The sequence below is a fragment of the Lissotriton vulgaris genome, chromosome 8, assembly GCF_964263255.1.
Source record: "Lissotriton vulgaris chromosome 8, aLisVul1.2, whole genome shotgun sequence".
In the NCBI taxonomy this organism is placed as follows: Eukaryota; Metazoa; Chordata; class Amphibia; order Caudata; family Salamandridae; genus Lissotriton; species Lissotriton vulgaris.
In genome coordinates, this window is record NC_141696.1 from 1207757553 (window position 1) to 1207777317 (window position 19765).

The 19765-nt window shown below is 52.8% G+C and overlaps 1 protein-coding gene across 1 annotated transcript in view; it reads right to left on the reverse strand.

The window, feature by feature from the left end:
* The window catches only part of EXOSC8 (exosome component 8), a 289111-nt gene that overhangs the window by 193050 nt on the left and 76296 nt on the right, over window positions 1–19765 (reverse strand). The window lies entirely within an intron of this gene.

The window sequence follows — 19765 nt, forward strand, 5'->3', positions numbered from 1 at the left end:
TCCTGGTCACTTGCTCAGGGCAAATAGGGAAGTAGAATAGGGTACAGATTGCACTGCCTGGGGCACTCGGGCGGCTGGGTGTAGGGTGCTTTTGAGCAGTCGGGTGCTCAATGTTATTCAATGGAGATCTAGAAAAGGGAACAAAGGCTGCAGGCTCGGGACGGAGGATCTTCTGGAGCAACCAACACTTTGAGGGGTAAGTTGGGATCTTGGAGGATAGGTAGGCACCCAGGAGTTGGGCAGAGGTGGCCGTGGGGCGCCGGGTGCAGGGGTGTCTTTGAGGTCGGGAAATCTTACCCCCTGCTGGTCGCGGTCGGAGGGGTCCTTTGACCTGAGGCTGCAGGCGTTGTCAGGGTCGTCGAGGAGGGTCCTTGGGCACTGGATTCCAGGTCAGAATCACCAGGGGGACGTCCTCAGGGTCTTGATTCACTCCGGCACAGGATTTGAGGTTCCGGGCTGATGCCAGGGCTTGTTACTTGCTTTGAGCAGTACCACTGCTCGTGGGAGACCCAGGTAGTCAGTCACAAGGTAGTCAGGTCCTCTGGGGTTTTTGAGGTTGCTGACCACTGGAGATGCCTGGGTTTAACACGGAGCAGGTTTGAGGGTCGACAGGCCGGTAGGGCTGGGGCCAAATCAGTGGATGTCTTTTTAGCAATTGCACAGCAGATCTTAGTGTTCCTTGATCTTCTTTCTTCTTTCGTAATCTGGATCAGTGGAAAAAGGTTCAGGGTGTCCCTAAACGCTAAATTTATGGGTATTACAGGTAGAGGAAGGGCAGGGACCAATGGCTCCCTGTCCTGGGGTGGGTACACCCCCTAGCCTGCTCCTCTCCATGCGAGGGGGCAGGAGCCTAGCTGTGATTGAGCAGGGCTCCCCATCTCGCCTCTCCCACCTGAGGGGTGGAGTTGGCAGTGGCTGGCACACCCCCTTTCTGACATAGGTTTTCCCACCAGTCTTCCCGCTAGAGTGGGGGTCAGAACTGGTGGGGCCAGTTGCTGAGTACAGCAAGTGGTCTGAAGAAGCTCACAAAGGCAGAATGCCTTTGAAGCTTCCCCTGCCCATCCTGGGGGAGGAGGCTTGGCACCTCGTCCCAGGATGTGCATTGTTGCAGGCCCAGGAGAGCGGGGAGCTCTCCACCCAGGGGTCCAGCAACATGTCTGCTGTGTGGCAGCCTAGGCAGCCTCTCAGACAAGACGTGGATTGTAGGTTAGGTTTCAGGGAGCATCTCTAAGATGCCCTCTGTAGTGCATTTTACATTAAATTACACACTGGCATCAGTGTGGATTTAATGTGCTGAGTTGTTTGATATCAAACTTGTCGGTGTTCAGTGTAGCCATTATGGTGCTGTGGAGTTCGTAATGACAACGTCCCAGCACCATATATTCTTAATGGCATCACTGCACTTACAGTGCCCAGGAATGGTCCTGGGTACTGTAGGGGCACAGGGCTCATGCACCTGTACCCACACCACTGGCATACGCCCAAACTCCTTCATGGTTTTGTATGCAAACATTTTTTTTCCTGCTTACATTCTCATGTAAAATTTAAAAAATCACTCTCTACAAACAGCACTTTTATTCACCACCACATCACTCTGGGGCACCACTCATGGGCACCACCACATCACTCTGGGGCACCACTCATGGGCACCACCACATCACTCTGGGACGCCACCACAACAGCATCACTCAGCACCACAACAGCATCACTCAGCACCACAACAGCATCACTCAGCACCACAACAGCATCACTCAGCACCACAACAGCACTGTCCTTAATTGCTACCAACAAGCACTGTCATAGCCAATAGGACCCGCCTTAGGCAAGTGCAAGCTATTTACTTTGGGAATAACAAGGATATTAATTTATATATTTTGAAAGCCAAAACATTAATACAAATTTGTCATTTACAATACCAAGAGCTCAAAATTTCCTAAAGCAAGAACTATTGCATTGCAATTCCTTCCAAGGCACTGCAATCATTAACGTCAGCCCATGACAGATTGTTTTTTTTTTTTACAATACTAATACAGTGTTTAAAAACAATAGAAATACAGGTTACTGACAAGTCACTAACCAACAATGCCCCACTCTCACACAGACCACACACACTTCCCCTCTCGCACATAGACTACACACACTGCCCTCCTCTCACACACACCACATACACTGACCCCTCCTCACACACTGTCCCCATTTCACTGCTCTCTCACACATTACCCACTCATAGTAGTTTAGGCCACACACACTGCACTCTTACAACCCGCGCACGCACACAGCCCGCACCCTTACACACTCACACTGTGCCCTTATACAATTCACCCTCACACACTGCCTTCTTACGATGTCAGTAGGTGCCTTTGACATTTTAAATAAAACACAAACGTTACAGGATCAAAGCGTTTCCAAAACGCATCATTACATTTTTTGTTTTTGGGGGGGGTTAATGCCTGTAGGGTAGGGTAAAGAGGGGAGAACTCCTAGAAAGGAAGGGCATACCCATTTTCTGCAAGATTCAAAACCCAAAGATCTGATGTGACAGATTTCCTGGAGCAGACCTAGTCTTCTGCCAAACTTCCAGAATTGGCTTGGTAAAAGCCTCATTGAATGGTAACAAAGGCTCAATCACTGAAGGAGAGTGCAAGACTTTAGTCAAGATATTAGACCTGGGAGGAGGAGCTACGCTAGCAAGCAAGATGGCCGCATAAGCTCCCGGCTCCGCCGACCTCCGCCAGCAACTCGTATATCCTGCAAGTTATCCTGATTTCACACCGGACTCCCGTATATATGAGGAGTGACTGACTCTGAAGGCGCAATCCCGAACTTTTTATCATACCGGGTGACCGATATGCCGTGTTTCATCCTCGGCCTACCCCGGAGCTGAAGCCAGGGCCTCGATTTCCAACCCATCCGGGCTGGAATTGAACCACATCGGCTGTGAACCTTGGGCTTTGTCCGGTCTCCCGAACGGAGATATAATCTTCCTGTTTTTAACGGCGATTTCGTATCCTGCCTGCAACACACACGCTACGGCGTAACTCATCGTTTGCTGCGGCCCCGTATCAGACGCCCGGAGACACAGTAAGCTTGTCTGGGGGGGGGGGGGGGGGGGGGGGGGTTGCGGACGGGAGCCCTGATCAGCGGCGAAGGAGTAACATCGTGAGGTGAGAGCGCCCGTTGTTGGTGTCCGCTCCAGATTTGCCTGCTACCACGGAGAAGCCGGCCTCCGGGGTTTGCATCCTGATCGGTTGCTTGCGAGAGGAGATGGAGGGGACAAATGACACGCCACCGCTGCACGCCTTAATGGCGGCCACTAGAGCGCTCCACTCACAGATCATCGTCAACTACCAGGCACTGTTGGTAACAATGGACGATCTTTGCCGGACTTTGCCGGAGACCGGACAGCGGCTTTTTGCCATCATCGCGGGCCAGCGGTGCCACCAACGGAACATCGTATATCCAACTTAGAGGTCCCTGTGCAGAAGCCGGATCCCTTTGGCGCTGCGGATTCCTATAAGACAGATCACACGCCCGTGAACATTGTCAGCGTCCCCTGCTTGAGCCCTATCTCGCCGAATATCACTATGGACAACCTTGACTGCCTTAACAAGATCACCTGTGACTATTGGAGAGTTTTATCATCCTTCCACGCTTTTCCTCGCTTGCTTTGTGTAGATCGTGAACTTTTATCCTTTACTTGGCTTGTTCGTACTGACTTGAACTTTCATGAAAGCTTTACCTCTCTCATTGTTGCTGTGGCCTGGGTTATATGTGCTCCAGTGAACATTCGTACTGGCCAGGGTTAACTTGTGGGGCTTTTCAGGATACGGGACAATAACTGCTGGGATTGTGACCTGTGAACTGCGGGAGTCGGTGGTATGTTTGGTACTTCCCCGGATTGATTGTGTATTTCGTTGCATTTTATTTTGAACTTTTTTCCGGGGGGGGTCGCATCTGGTGGGGGGTTGGGGAGTCCGGGAGTGGGTTTTTTGTTTCTCCTCCTCCGCTGCTTTTTTCTTTTAGGGACGCTTCTGGGCGACAGGCACGCTGCTAGTGGGTTAGGCCGTAGCCATTGCAGGGGTGCAGGGTGGTGGGGAGGGTTTGTCATTTTGCCTTTGTTTTGTTCTATGGCCCCTTTTTTCTTCTCTCTCTCTCTCTTTCGGGTATTCCTCTGGGCGACAGACACGCTGCTAGTGGGGTAGGCCGTAGCCATTGCAGGGGTGCAGGGTGGGGGGTTTGTTATTTTGCCTTTGTTGTGTTCTATGGCCCCTTTTCTTTTTTCTTTTTTCTCGCAGGGTCCGGTAGCGATAACTTTCGGTTTCATCCTGAAGTATATGAGTGGGCGGGGTCTGGGGTGGGTGGCTATGATGATAGATAGGTAGCTTTGTTCTTTACCCTTAGTGAACTTACTAGCGCTTGCATTTTTTACTGTTGGTCTATTTTGATCCACGACTACCTTTTAACACCTACCCGCATTTTTATACCTCCGAGTGTGTAGCTCTGGATATCCTGTATCTTATTCTTTATCTCGTTTTTTTGGGGGGGGTGGGGGTGGTTAAATATAAAATGAAACCTTATGCATATCCTTGATTCGAAATGTTTCCAATACATCGTCTATCCTTTACCGCTGCCGGCCCCATGGGTTGTCGGCTGAAGAGCTGTGTTATTGGCATTACTGATCCGTGTTGCATACATGTGGTACCGGCCCCGGTCGTTGCAGGGCTACTTTTGTATCTTGTGTTGAACGATATAATAAAGGTTTTTTAAAAAAAGATATTAGACCTGACCTCAGCTGTAGGCAACTGCAGATCCAACAGGTCAGCTGCCTTTCGGATCACAGTATGATAAGGAGCCACATCCTGAGAAGGCAATGTCTTGAGATGAAAGCTCCCACTCAGGGGAAGTGTCCAAGCCACTGGCCTCCTGGAGGCCTTCAAAGTAATCTACAGAGTCCAGAATTTCCCCTGCTTTTGCTTGATCCTACTGGCCCTGGTACTCCTCTTCTTCCAGCAGCCTCCAGGCCTCCCTTCTGGAGTGCATCTTTGGGGGTCAGCGGTGCCAGGCGCGGCTCCGGTGACAATGGCGCCGGCGGTGTAGGAGGTCCTGCCATGTCAGTCAGCGGCGCCGCTCAAAGCCGGGAAGGCATCGGCCAAAAACCAAACGCCGCTGGAGATGGAGGAACCAGCATCGATAATCTCGGCACCGGGAGATACCATGAAGGTGCCATTGGCATAAAGAGCATGAACGGTAACTGGGCATATTGCTGTGGGATGCCCAAATTTAAAGCAAGCGGACCCACGGAGCCAGCCGGCAATCCGGATGGGTTAACCGCTTCGGCAAACATGCCAAACATCTTACTTAAAAAATGCGTTGGATCCACACCCGTACAGGGTGGATAAGGATCCGGAACTGCCTGGTCTCGATCCAACTGAGGCCGAGTAGTGGGCTGCGGCGCCAGGGACACTGGAGCCGCAGGTGCTGGAGAAGCCTTCCTGGGCACCGGTGAACCTCTTGGTGCCAGAGAATGGTCCGGAGTCACTTGCTGAGAAGGAGAGGGAGATGGTGAGATGACGTCTTTACCATGACGCTGCTGAAAAGGAGATGCTGACCTCAAAGACTTGCCCTTCGAGGACCGACGTCACGATATATGACAACTCTTGCTTTTGTGCTTCTTAGACGACCTCAAGGTGTCGACTTTGACCTTTTATGGCCACTCTTCTCCTTTCTCGCCTGGGCCATGAAAAGCTTAGCCTCTCCCTCCTAAAGAGCCTTCGGATTCATCCTCTGACAAGATGAACATCCTTTGACGTCATGTTCCAACAACAGACACAAAAGGCAAGCTTTGTGGGGGTCCGTGATGGACATATGATCCCCACACTCCCTACAGGGCTTGACTCCTGGCTTCTTATTAGCAGCATTGCACTGCGACACAGAAACAGGCAACTGTAACAAAGTAATATCCAAAGGAAATGGAGAGTCCCAGAAAAACAATTAATTGTCGACGGTGTGGAAAAAAGGTCTTCTTATGGCTCCGGTGACATCATACGGAGTCGCGAGCGGAGCAGTGCTATTGTGACGTCCTCGTCGACGTGGGAGCGCTATGAAAAAGTTTCCCTGGAATGCTGGTGCAGGGGTAATTCAAAAGGTGAGGAATCAAAAGGTGATCCACAGGATATGTATCCATTAATGAGCCCACACAGATTGCAGTGATGTATTTATTAATACATGCATCCAGAGGGCACCTTAGAGGTGCCCCTCAACACCTACCAACTACTTGTGCCCTGGCTAACAGGTGTAGACCAGCATGACAACGGACAAGTTTCAGGCCTCCTGCAGGTGAAATCCCATGCCCTCGGAGAGCCCAAAAAAATTCTGCTCAGGCCGGAGGTGTTAACACCTACTCCAAGCAGGATGGCTAAGTGATCAGCATATCAAGACAGGAGGCTTCAAATGCTCCGGCTACCTATGATATGCGATCCAAAGCTTCCCCAGACAGTGGAAATGCCACCCACTGCCCTAGGCCCATTTGGCACAAGGACTGAAAGGAACATTAGGTAGTCAGGAGGCGTGTTCCCTCTAAGGCTAATTCCACACCTGATGTGGACACAACTTTAGAATCCACCATCTTAGTTTTGGCTGAACTAGGCTCTATGGATCAGGGTTATACCCACTTCCCAAAGGAAGTGGACATATAGAGGATGTAGACTCCCTAAAGGGAAGTAGCCCATTTGGTACTAACTGGCACACCTTGTAACTCCCCTAAATTGATTAGTTAGGTGGCACCCCTGATGCCAGGAACTCAGATTTGATGGATCAAGAAGGGAAGGACATCAAGAGCTACAGGAAAAAGCGAGAGACTGCTGTGGACTTTTGGCACCAAACCCTGTCTGACACACTAAGCCTTGACAATCCCGACCCAGCGACTCGTCCTGCAGCTGACCAGCTTCCAAGAACCCCAGGAGAGTGCCAGTCCTTCGTAAATTGATAAGCAATCTCCATTGGAGTAGAGGAACTACCCCCCTGCAGTCCGTACGCACCGAAATACAAAGTACGGTCTACAGAGTTGCTGCTCCCCGGCCAGACCGAAGCAGCGGTCCCCCCCAAGAAGAGGACCCTGTGCTCCTGTTGGTCAGATCTATCCCCCCACCAAGTAAGAGGTCATCAGGACAAACCGGAACCGCTCAACACCTATGCACGGGTACAGGAACCCTTGTAGCAAGCAAAGACTGCAAATCCAGTCGGGACTCCAACAACTTCGAAGCGAAGCCGCCGTCAAGGGACGTCAGCACTGCAGAGACCCACTTCCAGAGTGGCGTAGTTGTCCAGATGTTTGCATCCTCAACCGCCCAGACCGACGACCGCAAGGTCTCAGGATGCAGAGCCCAAGCGACTTTTCTACTCAGGACCAGAGCGCTCCAGCCTGGGTACTGACGAACCGGCTGTGCCCGCTTGTCGCCAGAACCCTGGTGACCTTAGTGCTTCGTTGGGAGCTCCCAGACTCCTCCTCATGTCCCCCTCTGCAGCCTGTTCCTAGGTGTCTCCCATTGTTTCTACCGGACTGTTGCACAGCTACCAATCCGACCAGCACCTCTGCACCTGTGTCCTAGGGCAGGCAATGAGCAATTCCTGGTGGTACTTTGCGCCGTGGTCCCTTACAACCCTAAGTTGCGAATGAGACCCCCAGAAACTGAACTCAAATACTTGTATGCAATACATGCCGTTTCTCCCATAGGAAGATGCATTTATGTGAACATTTTTCTTCCCTTACCAAGCCCGTCAACCAACCCGCGCTCTACTAGCTTCAAAGCTGGTAGAGCGAGGGTAGGTTGACCGGCTACGTTGCTGCTTCAGAACCAATGTTAAAATTTAGCGTTCCTTCTGCCAGAACTTAATGGAATTGTTTACCCACCCCATATGGGTCGATATCTCCACAAGGTACTCTACATTTAGGTTTTTCTAGTACTTCGTTCCTCCCCTACATTAACTAGGATTCCAACCACTGTGTAGATGCAAACTTCATTTCTGGCCCTGATGAATTGCCATTTGATCACTTATGTGACATACCAAGTAAGAAACATGTTGACCACTTTGTACTAGCAATCACAGAATATTATGTTGGTGGTCCGTTAACACTGTATTTAATTAGACAAGTAGACTCACCGATTACAACGGCTTTAGAGGACTACCTAGTCTATTTTATCCTTAAGCACTTTAAACACGCTACACACCCATCTACACCCCACGGCCCTACACTTGTACTTCACAATACGACTTGGAATAAAAGACCTCTGCTAAAGAGACCTTTGAAGGGTGCCCGTCGGGCATGGCAGGGCCGACCCGACGAGGAGCAAGCCCTATGATGAAGCATGACACCCTTTTGGGTGTGTGAGTGCCCCAGGTCCAGAGGGAGCAGACCTCTGCCCTGCCCTTTAGATATATATACACCAACCTTCCTATTAATTATCTCTCTGTATCCTTAGGAACTGCATACCTTATTGAGATAATTTGATATGGTCTTAGAGCTCATATGCGGGACCTGTAAGCATCCCTAGTTCCCCACTTCGTTGTTGATATACCACCATAGAAGAGCCTGGAGGGACACCTGCGAAATACTTCTTCAAGTGGGCTCATTCTTCAGATGACTTTAGAGAAGAAAGAATATGCAAGACACCATTGAGCAGGACGGTTTCTATGCTGGCTCCATTGCAAACTTGTCATGTTCGAGCTCAATGTTTTGATTTTAAAGTATTGATGCGGTTGTCTGAACATTTTTCACCACTTTCTAACAGAAGCTTGATTCTTCCAACTACTTTCCTATGCAAATGTGTTTTCTCATGAGATTTGCTGTCAATCCCAGCATGGATTTATAAAAGAAACAGGAGTCAGAATTGAGGCTGAAAGATATCATGGAACTGGAAAAATGTATTTAAAAAAATATACATCCTGTATATGTACTGTGCCATCCAATCTCCTTGATTAATAGATCAGGAAAGATGTGATGGCGATCCGGCACAATGAACATTCCTTTTGACCCACTTATTCACAAATCCAAGACGGGCATGTCTGATTTACTGGAACTGGTTTCACTGTCTGCTTTCTCTAAAAAAGCCTCATGCACCAGACGGTGTAGTTGAAATTGTGTAGACTTATCTTGGACAATACTCAAAACTTACCTGTCCTTTGTAATCTACAGCTGATCTGTTAAGTGTTAATATCATCCCACCACTGGAGCAGCTACAATGAAGGTGGAAGTAAGGAGATACTGTGTGATATTGATAGGGGGGGGGTTCCTTCCCAAAGCTCCTCAGGTCGGTGGTCACCTCATGTGTTGGAATGCCTCCTCTGCAGTTATGGGGCTAAGCACGCAATGGCGGAGGTCGCAATCGGGTAGAGCTCAGAGCCGAGCTCCCCTTCCCTGGGCCGATTGATTCTCCACCACACTTCCTCGCAGCCACCTTAAATTGCAGGCGGACCTTCACGGAGCAGTTCTCGGCATTCCAGCCGATTTTTGCACCAAAGACCCGGCACTGTCCGCACCGGACTTTCCTGCGGGCCTCCTACGGGACTCGCTGCTCCCCAGCTGGCGGGGGTGACCACGAGAGATCGTGGCTCGGGCCTGGCGCCTGGGCCTCACCATGCGGCCCGCAGCCTAACATGCGCGGCCTCCCTGCCCACCAGAACCAAGTCCTGGGAGCCCTCTCGCCGCTCCGACCCTGGTTCCTCATTGCTACTGGGAACCTGCGGAGAGCCTGGGTTGGTAAGGAGCGAGAACCCGACCTGCAAACTACAGCCGCCATGCCGATGACGACCCGGGCAGGGGGCGCAGCTACTTGACCGCCTGATACCGCACCCAGTGACAACACGACACCCGAGGTACTACCGGCGAAGCGGGGGAGCCAGTTGAACGGGCCCTCCCTCCGAGCCTTACCAGGCGACCGGAACCACCCGGCGAGACCCCTCCTCACACGTCTGCGCTGCCGCGGCGGGCGGCGGATGTTGCAGTGGGCCCGAGACGGACACCGGGGCTCCCGCGAGGGAGATGCCAAGAACCCGCTGGAGCTACACGCCCACTGTGGGACGCACACTCCGCTGGTGGAGACGCTGCCCAACTCCACGTGCTGCAGGCTCCCCCTAGACTCCATATGGCCGGCTGACTTGTGGGGCCCCGGCGGGAGTTGTCCAGCTGCGCTTCTGTCAGAGTGTCGACGCAATCAGGGGCACGTGAGGCACTGAGTGAGGGCACTAGACCAGGTGAGGGGGAGCGAGCCACGTGCGAAGGGGGGAGGGGGGGGGGGGGGCCTTGAGCTCCTGAACAGAGTAGAGTTCCTGGAAGACCGCTCTGAGGACACAGAAGGGCGGGCGAGACGCAACATCAGGCTTGTGGGGGTCCCCGAAAAATGGGAAGGCAATCATCCTGCCCAACGTGTGGAGGACTGGCTACGAGACATGCTACCCGAAGGCACACTCTCACTCTACTTCGTGGTGGAACAAGCACACCGTGTACCTACGAGGCCTCACACCAAGGGCTCTAACCCGAGGCTGCTGCTCTTCAAGATACTGAATTATCGAGACAGACACGATCCTGGGAGAAACTAGACGACTTGGGGAAATTCGTATCGATAATGCCACTGTGATGTTCTTCTTAGACTACACTGTCCAAGTGCAACGTCAACGACACAATTTCCTGGAGGTGAAACGGCGGCTCCGCACAGCGGGCCTCAAATATTCCCTACTCTTTCCTGCGAAGCTGAGAGTGGTGGCAAGGGACATGACCTACTTTTTTAGCACTCCTGAAGAAGTCAACGAGGGGGGGGCCTTGAGCTATGGATCACCACGACTGGAGAGAGCCTGGCTTCCCTGCGGCACACGGAGGAACAACGAGGCTACAGTCGCATGTCCCCGGGCCCTCCAGCATAAATACAAGGACACTCCTACCCCACCTGCCCCGGAGGCTTCGTGGCTTTCGCCGACGTAGGCTAGTCTGATATCACGCGACCAGCTACCTGCGGTGTGTGCATGTCCTCTCAGAGCTGATAATTGACGTCTGCTCCGTAATACTACTTCACCGGCCTACACTGCGGGCCGGCACAGACGACACGTGGGTCGCCGGCTGGCCATTCGCACAGGAACCGACGCGAGCAACGGCATACCGCTGATCTCAGGTACCACCAGAATCGCAGACCAGAGGGCACCTCATCCTCCTGTACGTCAACCTGAACTGCTGGCCAGGCGACCCTGCACATGTCCAGAGGGGTAAGAACTCGCGCTGGGACTGGAGGTGCCCCCACCGAAAGGGAAGACTGACAAATCGCTGAACAAGATGGCTGCCGATCAGGTAACCACGAGGCTAGACAGCGTACTAGCTGCTATGGAACGCATGGAACAGTCGCTCCACTTGACCAGGACCTCCTTGGAATCCAAAATAGACAGTGTCGCCATAGATCTCACCCACCTGAGAGACGACCACAGGAAACTGACTGATCGGACCAAGACTCTGGAGGGAACTGTGACGGAACTCCAACCTAGAGTCACCCGAACGGATAAACAAGTACAGAACCTCCTGAACAGCGTAGAGTTCCTGGAAGACCGCGCTGAGGACGCGGAAGGGCGGGCGAGACGCAACATCAGGATCGTGCGGGTCCCGGAAAAATGGGAAGTCAATCATCCTGCCCAACGTGTGGAGGACTGGCTACGAGACATGCTACCCGAAGGCGCACTCTCGCTCTACTTCGTGGTGGAACAAGCACACCATGTACCCACGAGGCCTCACACCACGGGCTCTAACCAGAGGCCGCTGCTCTTCAAGATACTGAATTATCGAGACAGAGACACGATCCTGAGAGAAACTAGACGACTCGGGGAAATTCGTATCGATAATGCCACCGTGATGTTCTTCCCAGACTACACTGTCCAAGTGCAACGTCAACGACACAATTTCCTGGAGGTGAAACGGCGGCTCCGCACATCGGGCCTCAAATATTCCCTACTCTTTCCTGTGAAGCTGAGAGTGGTGGCACGGGACATGACCTACTTTTTTAGCACTCCTGAAGAAGTCAACGACTGGCTCCACAGTGGTACGGACACGGCACCCAGGCAGGCACAGAGCTCTGACCACGTACAAGTGGGCCGCGGCGTCGCCGAAGGAACAGAGGCCAGCAGATCCAACACCGAGAAGAAGCGACGCGCCACTCCCCACCAGCAGACCAAAAGTTCCAGGAACAACGGGATGTACTCCGGAGGGTCTCCCAGTTGAGCAATTCACCAACATCGGACGTCATTCAGGACACCAGCCCACGGATAGTTCCAAGTGATGATGACGCCATCTACGGAATACCAGACTCCCAGTTGTCCGTGGATCTACCAGATATCACACCGCAGACGGCTGACTTGCTCCACTGAACCCGCAAGAGTGGTCCTAGCAGACCCTGCCGGGGCAGGGTAGACGGAACTGGGGACCGGATGGACACTGAGACGCTGTGACTGCGGGCCATCGCCCGAGATGTCTCCTGTCGCCCCGGTGATCGATAGAGTGAACTTGACGCAGTGAGTATAACCCCAGCCACATGGGCTCTGAGAAGGTAAGGTGGTGATGGGAGCATGCTTCAGCTCTTCCCCTTCTCCCCTCCCTACCCGCTGCCCCTAACGCCTAGAGACCTTCCTATTCCAGAGACCTGGGGAGTGGGATCTGTTTCTCTATTCCCCTTACCTTAATAGCCGTATAGAGGCACTGCAACACAGGGGCAGCGCTGTCTCTCCGAGTAATGACTTTGGCTGCCTGGAGTACATAATATATGGCCCAGGGAGGACCAACGATCCCCTTCCCTTACTTGACTACGTAGGCCTCCGAGACTGCGGCTAGCACACGTTACCCCCTAGACTTTAGTATTGTTTCTTTGCCTCTTTGGTGTGTTTGGACGGCGTCATGTTGCAAAGCCGACCATTTGGTATTTGTTACTGTTTTGCATTGTTTGGACATTATGATTCATATCCCGCCCTCACCCTCTGAGAATTGCCTGGACTAATCCTTCAAGTGCCGGTGCCTGTGTCTGATCTGAGTGGGGGGAGGGGGCTAGGAGACCTGCGGGAGTTCTCGCCCGAGGGACGGGTGATGGGTGGGGCGGGCACTTCTTACCAAATAAGTGAACATGGCTGAGATCAGGATATGTACGTGGAAAGTCAGGGGCATGCACACACCGTTGAGGCGCTGCCAAATTTATTCTTACCTGAAACGTCACAATTTTCACGTAGCATTGTTACAGGAAACGTTTAAACAGGGCAGAGGTACACGCACTGCGCCGCAGATGGCGCGTACAGCTTTACGCCACGGAGTACTCCTCCTTTGCTCGCGGGACACTCATGTGGATCCGACCGGGCACCCCGTGGGCGGTTATAGACACACAGGGTAGATATGTGATAGCCCGAGGCAGACTTGATGGACACCCTGTGGTACTTGCCTCTTTGTACTCCCCAAACACCGAACAGGGTAAATTCTTTGATGGCCTCTCCACGACGCTGGCGTCATGGCATGGACTCCTATGGATTCTTGGGGGCGACTACAACTGCGTCCTGGATGTGAATCTGGACAGATCTTCCGCACCCCCGGTCAATGCCCAGAAACACGCCACCACGAAAACCCTCCTCACTTGGGCCATGCAATGGGATCTCCACGATGCATGGAGGACACGCAACCCCACAACACGAACATATTCCTACTGGTCAGGTGCGCATGCACTACACGTACGCTTAGACCGATACATGATCACTGCTGATCTTCTTCCGCTAGTCAGGGACACGCAAAATATATGGGCCGCACACACTCGGATCACAACCCCCACACACTGGCGATTGTCTGGGAAAACCCCCAGCCGCCTATCCCCACTTGGCGCCTACAACCAGACCTCTTACTAGACGCGACCTCCCGTGATTCTCTACTCACACAGACGGCTCAATACTTCGAGCTCAAGGCTGGCACACCGTCCTCCCCCCAGACCGAATGGGACGCATTTAAGGTGGTGACCCGGGGAACATGTCTGGGAACACAGGCGCACATGTGGCGGGCGTCAGCTTGAAAACGATCTGGCGCGACTGGAAACTGAGCTGCTGGAACTTGAGCGCGCTGCGGAGGGAGATGCAGGCACACGACTGACAGAGGCCATGGCGGAACATGGTCGCCTCTTGGAACGCTTACGCAACATTAACTTTGCAGCACACTCTGCGCGCATGCATCGACAAGGTGATAGGCCTGGCAAGCGGTTGACCTGGCTGATTGCACGGGAGGATCGCTGAACCCCCATTTCAGCAATACAAGCAGAGGGGGGTGGTTTACTTTACACCCAGCGCCAAATACACGAGGCGTTTACTGGTCACTACTCGGGGTTGTATCGTTCCTGGCTGCGTGTCCCACTATCTGACATAACTGAATATCTCTTGCCCTTGCAATTGCCTACCCTAACAGCCGCACAACAAGATGACCTCGGAGCACCTCTGGACCCCGAGAAGCTCCGAGACACCATTTTTAATCTCTCGAATGGCAAGTCTCCGGGACCGGACGGCTTGCCAGCCGAATTCTACAAGGCCGCCTCGGACATCCTTATCCCCCACCTGGTGAAAATGTACACTGCAGCCGCGGACAACTTCTCCCTGCCCCAACACTTAATGAGGCTACCCTAGTATCTTTGCTCAAGCCCGGCAGCGATAGCGAGCGGATGGGATCCTACCGTCCCTTAGCCCTCCTCAACACGGACTATAAAATCCTCGCTTTCACGCTTGCCCACAGACTAGCCCCCATGGTACCCGCACTAGTACACCGCGACCAGAACGGGTTTGTACCGACGCGCCACACGTCCCATAACATCCGCCGTCTATTCCGCATACAAGAGTACGCCACGCGACGATGGCCACGAGCCGGGTGCCTGGTACTGGACCTGGAGAAGGCGTTTGACTCGGTGGAATGGCCTTACCTACGAGCAGTCATGGACAAATTTGAGTTGGGAGACGATTATAAGACTATGGTTGGCCTCTTGTACCGCAGACCCACGGTCGGCGTCCGCACTGGTACATTGCTCTCTGACCCTATGCATGTGCAGAGGGGCACCAGACAGGGCTGCCCCCTGTCGCCCTTGCTGTTCTCCTTAGCTGTGGAACCCCTGGCTGCGATACTCAGATCCCGAGGGGTGGAGTGGGGTATACCGATGGCAGATTGTGAGAAGTTGGCCTGATATTCAGTGTTCACTATTCTAGTGATCACTACGTATCAGTCCAAACAACCCTTATGGTGATTGGTTGTAAGTCAACCGATAGACCAGCTATCCTAGTAGCATGGACAAGAGTAGTCTTCGGGCTAAACTCTAGAGGGCGTGTTAAGCCAGCTGTTATACCATCACATATACCCCTTGAACACCAAGTGAAAGGACACCACACAAGTGTTATGAAAATAAACAGTGTATTTATTTAGATCACAACAGCCCTGTACTCTTTATGAGGACAGGGTACTAAGCACACAACAAAACTCTTACGAAAATACTTTAAGTTGCACAATTTACACGAATGCCCAAGGGCACGAAAAACCATATACTATGAAAGTGGAATGCGAAATTACTAGCAGGTAAGTACTGGACTAATAGGCTTTGGAATCGCTAGGACTACGTTACTGAACCTTCAGATTACTAGTAGGCCTAGGGGACTCGGGTGCAGAGTGTGCACTCTCACGCGGGATGCGGGACAAAGTCTATGGGAGCTAGTAAAAGCAAAGTTAGTGTTCTCGGGCGAAACCGATAAGGTAGGTTGAAAACGAAAGTGGATCTGGACCCTTGGATAGTGAGGCTATGCTGGGGCACCGAAATGCCGAAGTTACCTAGCCCAGGGGCTGCGGCTGCATAGGTCTGAAAAGACGTCAGAAACCTTTGTTGACGAACCAGGAGCCTGAAGAAAGAGTTGCTGGCAGGCGACCAGTGAAGATTGTTCGAAGTGATCCAAGCCTGGATCGAAGATGGATGACACCTGAAAGCAGAGGGGGCCAAGTTCTTAATCACTAGCCAGTGATCAGATGGGCACCAGGATGGCACCGGATGGTAGTCACCTCGACCAGGTGAGTGGGCGACGCTGGGCTCTGCAGTCTCACGGACCAGGAGGCGTTGTCGCCGACCAGGATGGAGGTGCGAGCTGTCCCACGATGGTTGATGCTGTCGACGTCGCTGGACCCAGGATTGGGGCAACAAGTCTTGGCAAATTCAAGCCCACGCGGTGGAACTAAAATGGCGTCTGGAGTGGTGGACCAGGAGGGTCCGGGGTGTTCCTCTTTCGGAAGGGAGCAAGGGCCAGTCTGGAGCAACCAGACCAGCAGTGTTGTCGTCGTTGATCGTCGTCGGGAAGGCCACAAGCCAGCAGGCTAGTAGCCAGACAACGCGGTGAGCAGCCAAAAAGAAGAAGGGACCCACGCAGATCTCGTGGATGCTGGGGGGCTGGACTTCGGTGCTGGAGCTGCTCAGGGTCGGGGCTTCTCGGACCCCAAAGCACTCACCAGAGGATCCCTCGGCGGTCGTGCTGGAAAGAAGTCGTGCAGTTCTGATGATGGCCGGTCCCTCGAGGTCTCGTCGCACCTACGGTTCTCAGCTTAGCTGTAGAGGTAGGTAGAGGTCAGAGGTGCCAGGGAAGCCGGGTCTTGTCGAGCTAGTCAGTCGGATTCCAGAGGAAGGACGTGCAGCAAACCGCAGAGTTCTTAGATGGTGCCTGCGGATGCAGGGTGACTACTCCTTAGCCACAAGGGAGAAATCTTAAGAAGAAGTCGAGAGTTCCTTTCGTAGAAAGTAGTTTCTTGATTCAAAGATGATCTAATTTGGAAGGGTCCCCACTCCTGCCTTTATCCTAAAGAAAGGGGTGGGTACGCGACTAGGTCCTGCCCTAGGGGTGGGACCAGGAAGGGGGGTGGTTACACCCCTCTCCCATGCCGGACTTTCCCCAGGCCAGGGGCTGGTGTGCCCCTGGAACTGGTTCTAACCGGCAGATGCGTAGTGAGCACCGGGGTGCCACTTGCAGTCACCTTCCTGTAAAGCCCTGCCTACCCAGGATACACAAAACCCTGTCTGGGATGGTGCTAGCACCGCCCCTGACAGGAAACCCTTTGTCCAAGCTCCCCTCGCTGGAAGGACTCCCAGCTGCAGGGGGTCAGACTTGTGTCTGTGGTGGCAGCATCCATTTTGTGATGCTGAGGCTCGAGTTAACTTTAACCGGGGTTCACAGTTAAATACATGTCGTGTCCCTCTAGAAGGGTGGAATGCTAACCCCGTCGCCAGAATTGGCGAGGGGTTAGTATTCCAATTCGTATGACACCTTACTCGACATGTTTTGATAAAGCGATACCAAAGATAGCATTTAACCGCGAGGATTATAATGCACTTAAGAGTATATGGTATGCGTTATCATGGAACAGCTATTAGGACTTGGTTCCGCAAGCTGCAAACGGGCTTAGCTCATGCCAGAGCACCATCTCACACGATTACAAGCACTCTGCCTTCAGGATTGTCAAGGCCTGCCATAGGAGTGACTGATAGGAATCTGTGTGTCCATTTTAGAGTTAGATATAGGTATACTATATCTAAAGCAAAGGGTGATTACACCACCTTGCCCCAGCTGTCATGCAGGCAGTTGTGTCAGATTTAGATGGCCAGCCAGGGGTGGCATAATACATGCTTCAGCCCCTGGTAGGCCCTGGGTACAACTATGTCCTGAGTTACAGGGTCTGATAAGGTAGCCCAGTACCAATTGGAAATGTACCTAAGGTACATGGAATCCATTTTACAGAGAGAGCAGTAGGCCTGGGGTCCTGATTGGCAGGGTCCCAGGCCAACTAAGTCGGAAAACCAGCAAAACACCAGGCAAAAAGTTGGGGGCAACCATAGTCAGGTATCCACCTTCCTACACAGATGACCTACATGCGGTGTCCTATGCGGACGATCTCCTCCTCTATGTCAAAGACCTGAGTGATGTTCCGGCGTCCCTAACTGACATCTTCTGCACCTTTGAGGAAATGTCGGGTTTGAAGGTGAATTGGGCCAAATCGGGGGCATACTCCTTTGACCCGAATGCTCCCGAGAGCGAGATGCGCATCGGTGGCGAGAGACTACAGTGGTATCCCACGACGTTCAGATATCTTGGGATTCACATTTACCGTGACCCTGCAGATATATTTGAGGGGAACCGGATGCGAACGATCGCATCCGTCCGATCACAAGTCGGGTTCTGGAAAACTTTACCACTGAACGTTCCTAGCTGCGTGGCCCTGACAAAAATGATAGTCCTGCCACGGCTACTATACTATTTTACAAATATTCCATCCTATGTCCCCAACCGAGTGTTTCGTGACCTTGAAGTCCTACTGCGCGACTTGATCTGGAATAAGGGTCGGCCGCCTGTTGCGCTGGCGAAATTATATATGCCTACCGAAGCGGGAGAACTGGCTGTTCCCAATATGGAGCTATATTATCTGGCGGCGCAAATGCAGTGGGTGTCAGGATGGCTAGGTGGTAAGAACTTGGGAGATAGCGCCACGGACACCGCTGTCTGGTCCCAGCTGCAGATCCAAGTGCTGTTCCACCCGCTGACCCAGACTCCCCGCCCTTCACAACTGTATCTTGCGGTGGCGCGCAAATGTTTCCTCCGCTGCCTTCGCCTAACCCGGGGGACAGTACCATATGCCCGATCCTCCCACTACTGAGAACCCCGACTACGATGGGGACTTCGACGGCTGTGCAGCTTGACAGCTGGACCACTGCGGGAGTGGAAACACTGGGGGACCTGTACTCTGATGGAGCCCTCCTCCCCTTCGCCAATCTTGTAGAAGATGCATCTCTTCCAGCTGGACAGTTCCTATTACATGCGACCCTTACCCACACGCTGACTGCCGCCTGAGGTGACATATCTGACGAGTTTCCCATACACCATTTTATACAATACCTTCATGTTATGAGTAATGGCACGCACATAATCCACTGGCTAGCACAAGCTCTCCTTCATACTCATCCCGCCACTGTGCAACTGAGAGAGAAATGGGCGACAGACAGGGGGAGGGATTGGACGGATAAGGAGTGGGCGATGGTCCTGGCTGGCCCAGTTAACGTCCCACGTAACCCTCGCTTCAAAGTTATACAGCTCTACATACTACACAGTGCATACCTCACCCCGGATAAAATAAATAGATATTTTTGGTCGCGGATACTGCCTGCAGCCGCTGCTCTTTGGTGGGAGCGGACCTCCTCCACATGCTCTGGCTCTGTCCTGCCCTTCAACATTACTGGGATGGGGTGACTACACTGCTTACACATTGCACTAAAGAACAAGTGCCGAGGACTTGGGAGGCCTGCATATTGGGACTATACAAACGCACACGGCTGAATAAGGTCCAGGCCCGGTCCTGGGATCTCGGACTGATCACGGCCAAGCGACTGCTTACCAAGCGGTGGAAGGCTGGCACACCCCCACACATCCGACACTGGAGCCTATCGCTCACAAACTGGGCGCGAGCGGAGAGCACTGTCCTGCGGCGAGAAGAGACAGCGGGCCTCAGGAAATTTCACAACACTGGGATGACATCCTCCAATCCTTTCAGCAGCAATGTGTGGAACAGGGGATCACGTGATGAGATATATGCTGCCCCCCCCCCTTCCCCTCCCTACAGTGAGCACCATGAGGAACACCCGCACCCAGCAGGCTCCCCGACTCATATAATTTTCCTTCTCCCCCCACCCCCAGCACCCACGCATAGTTACAC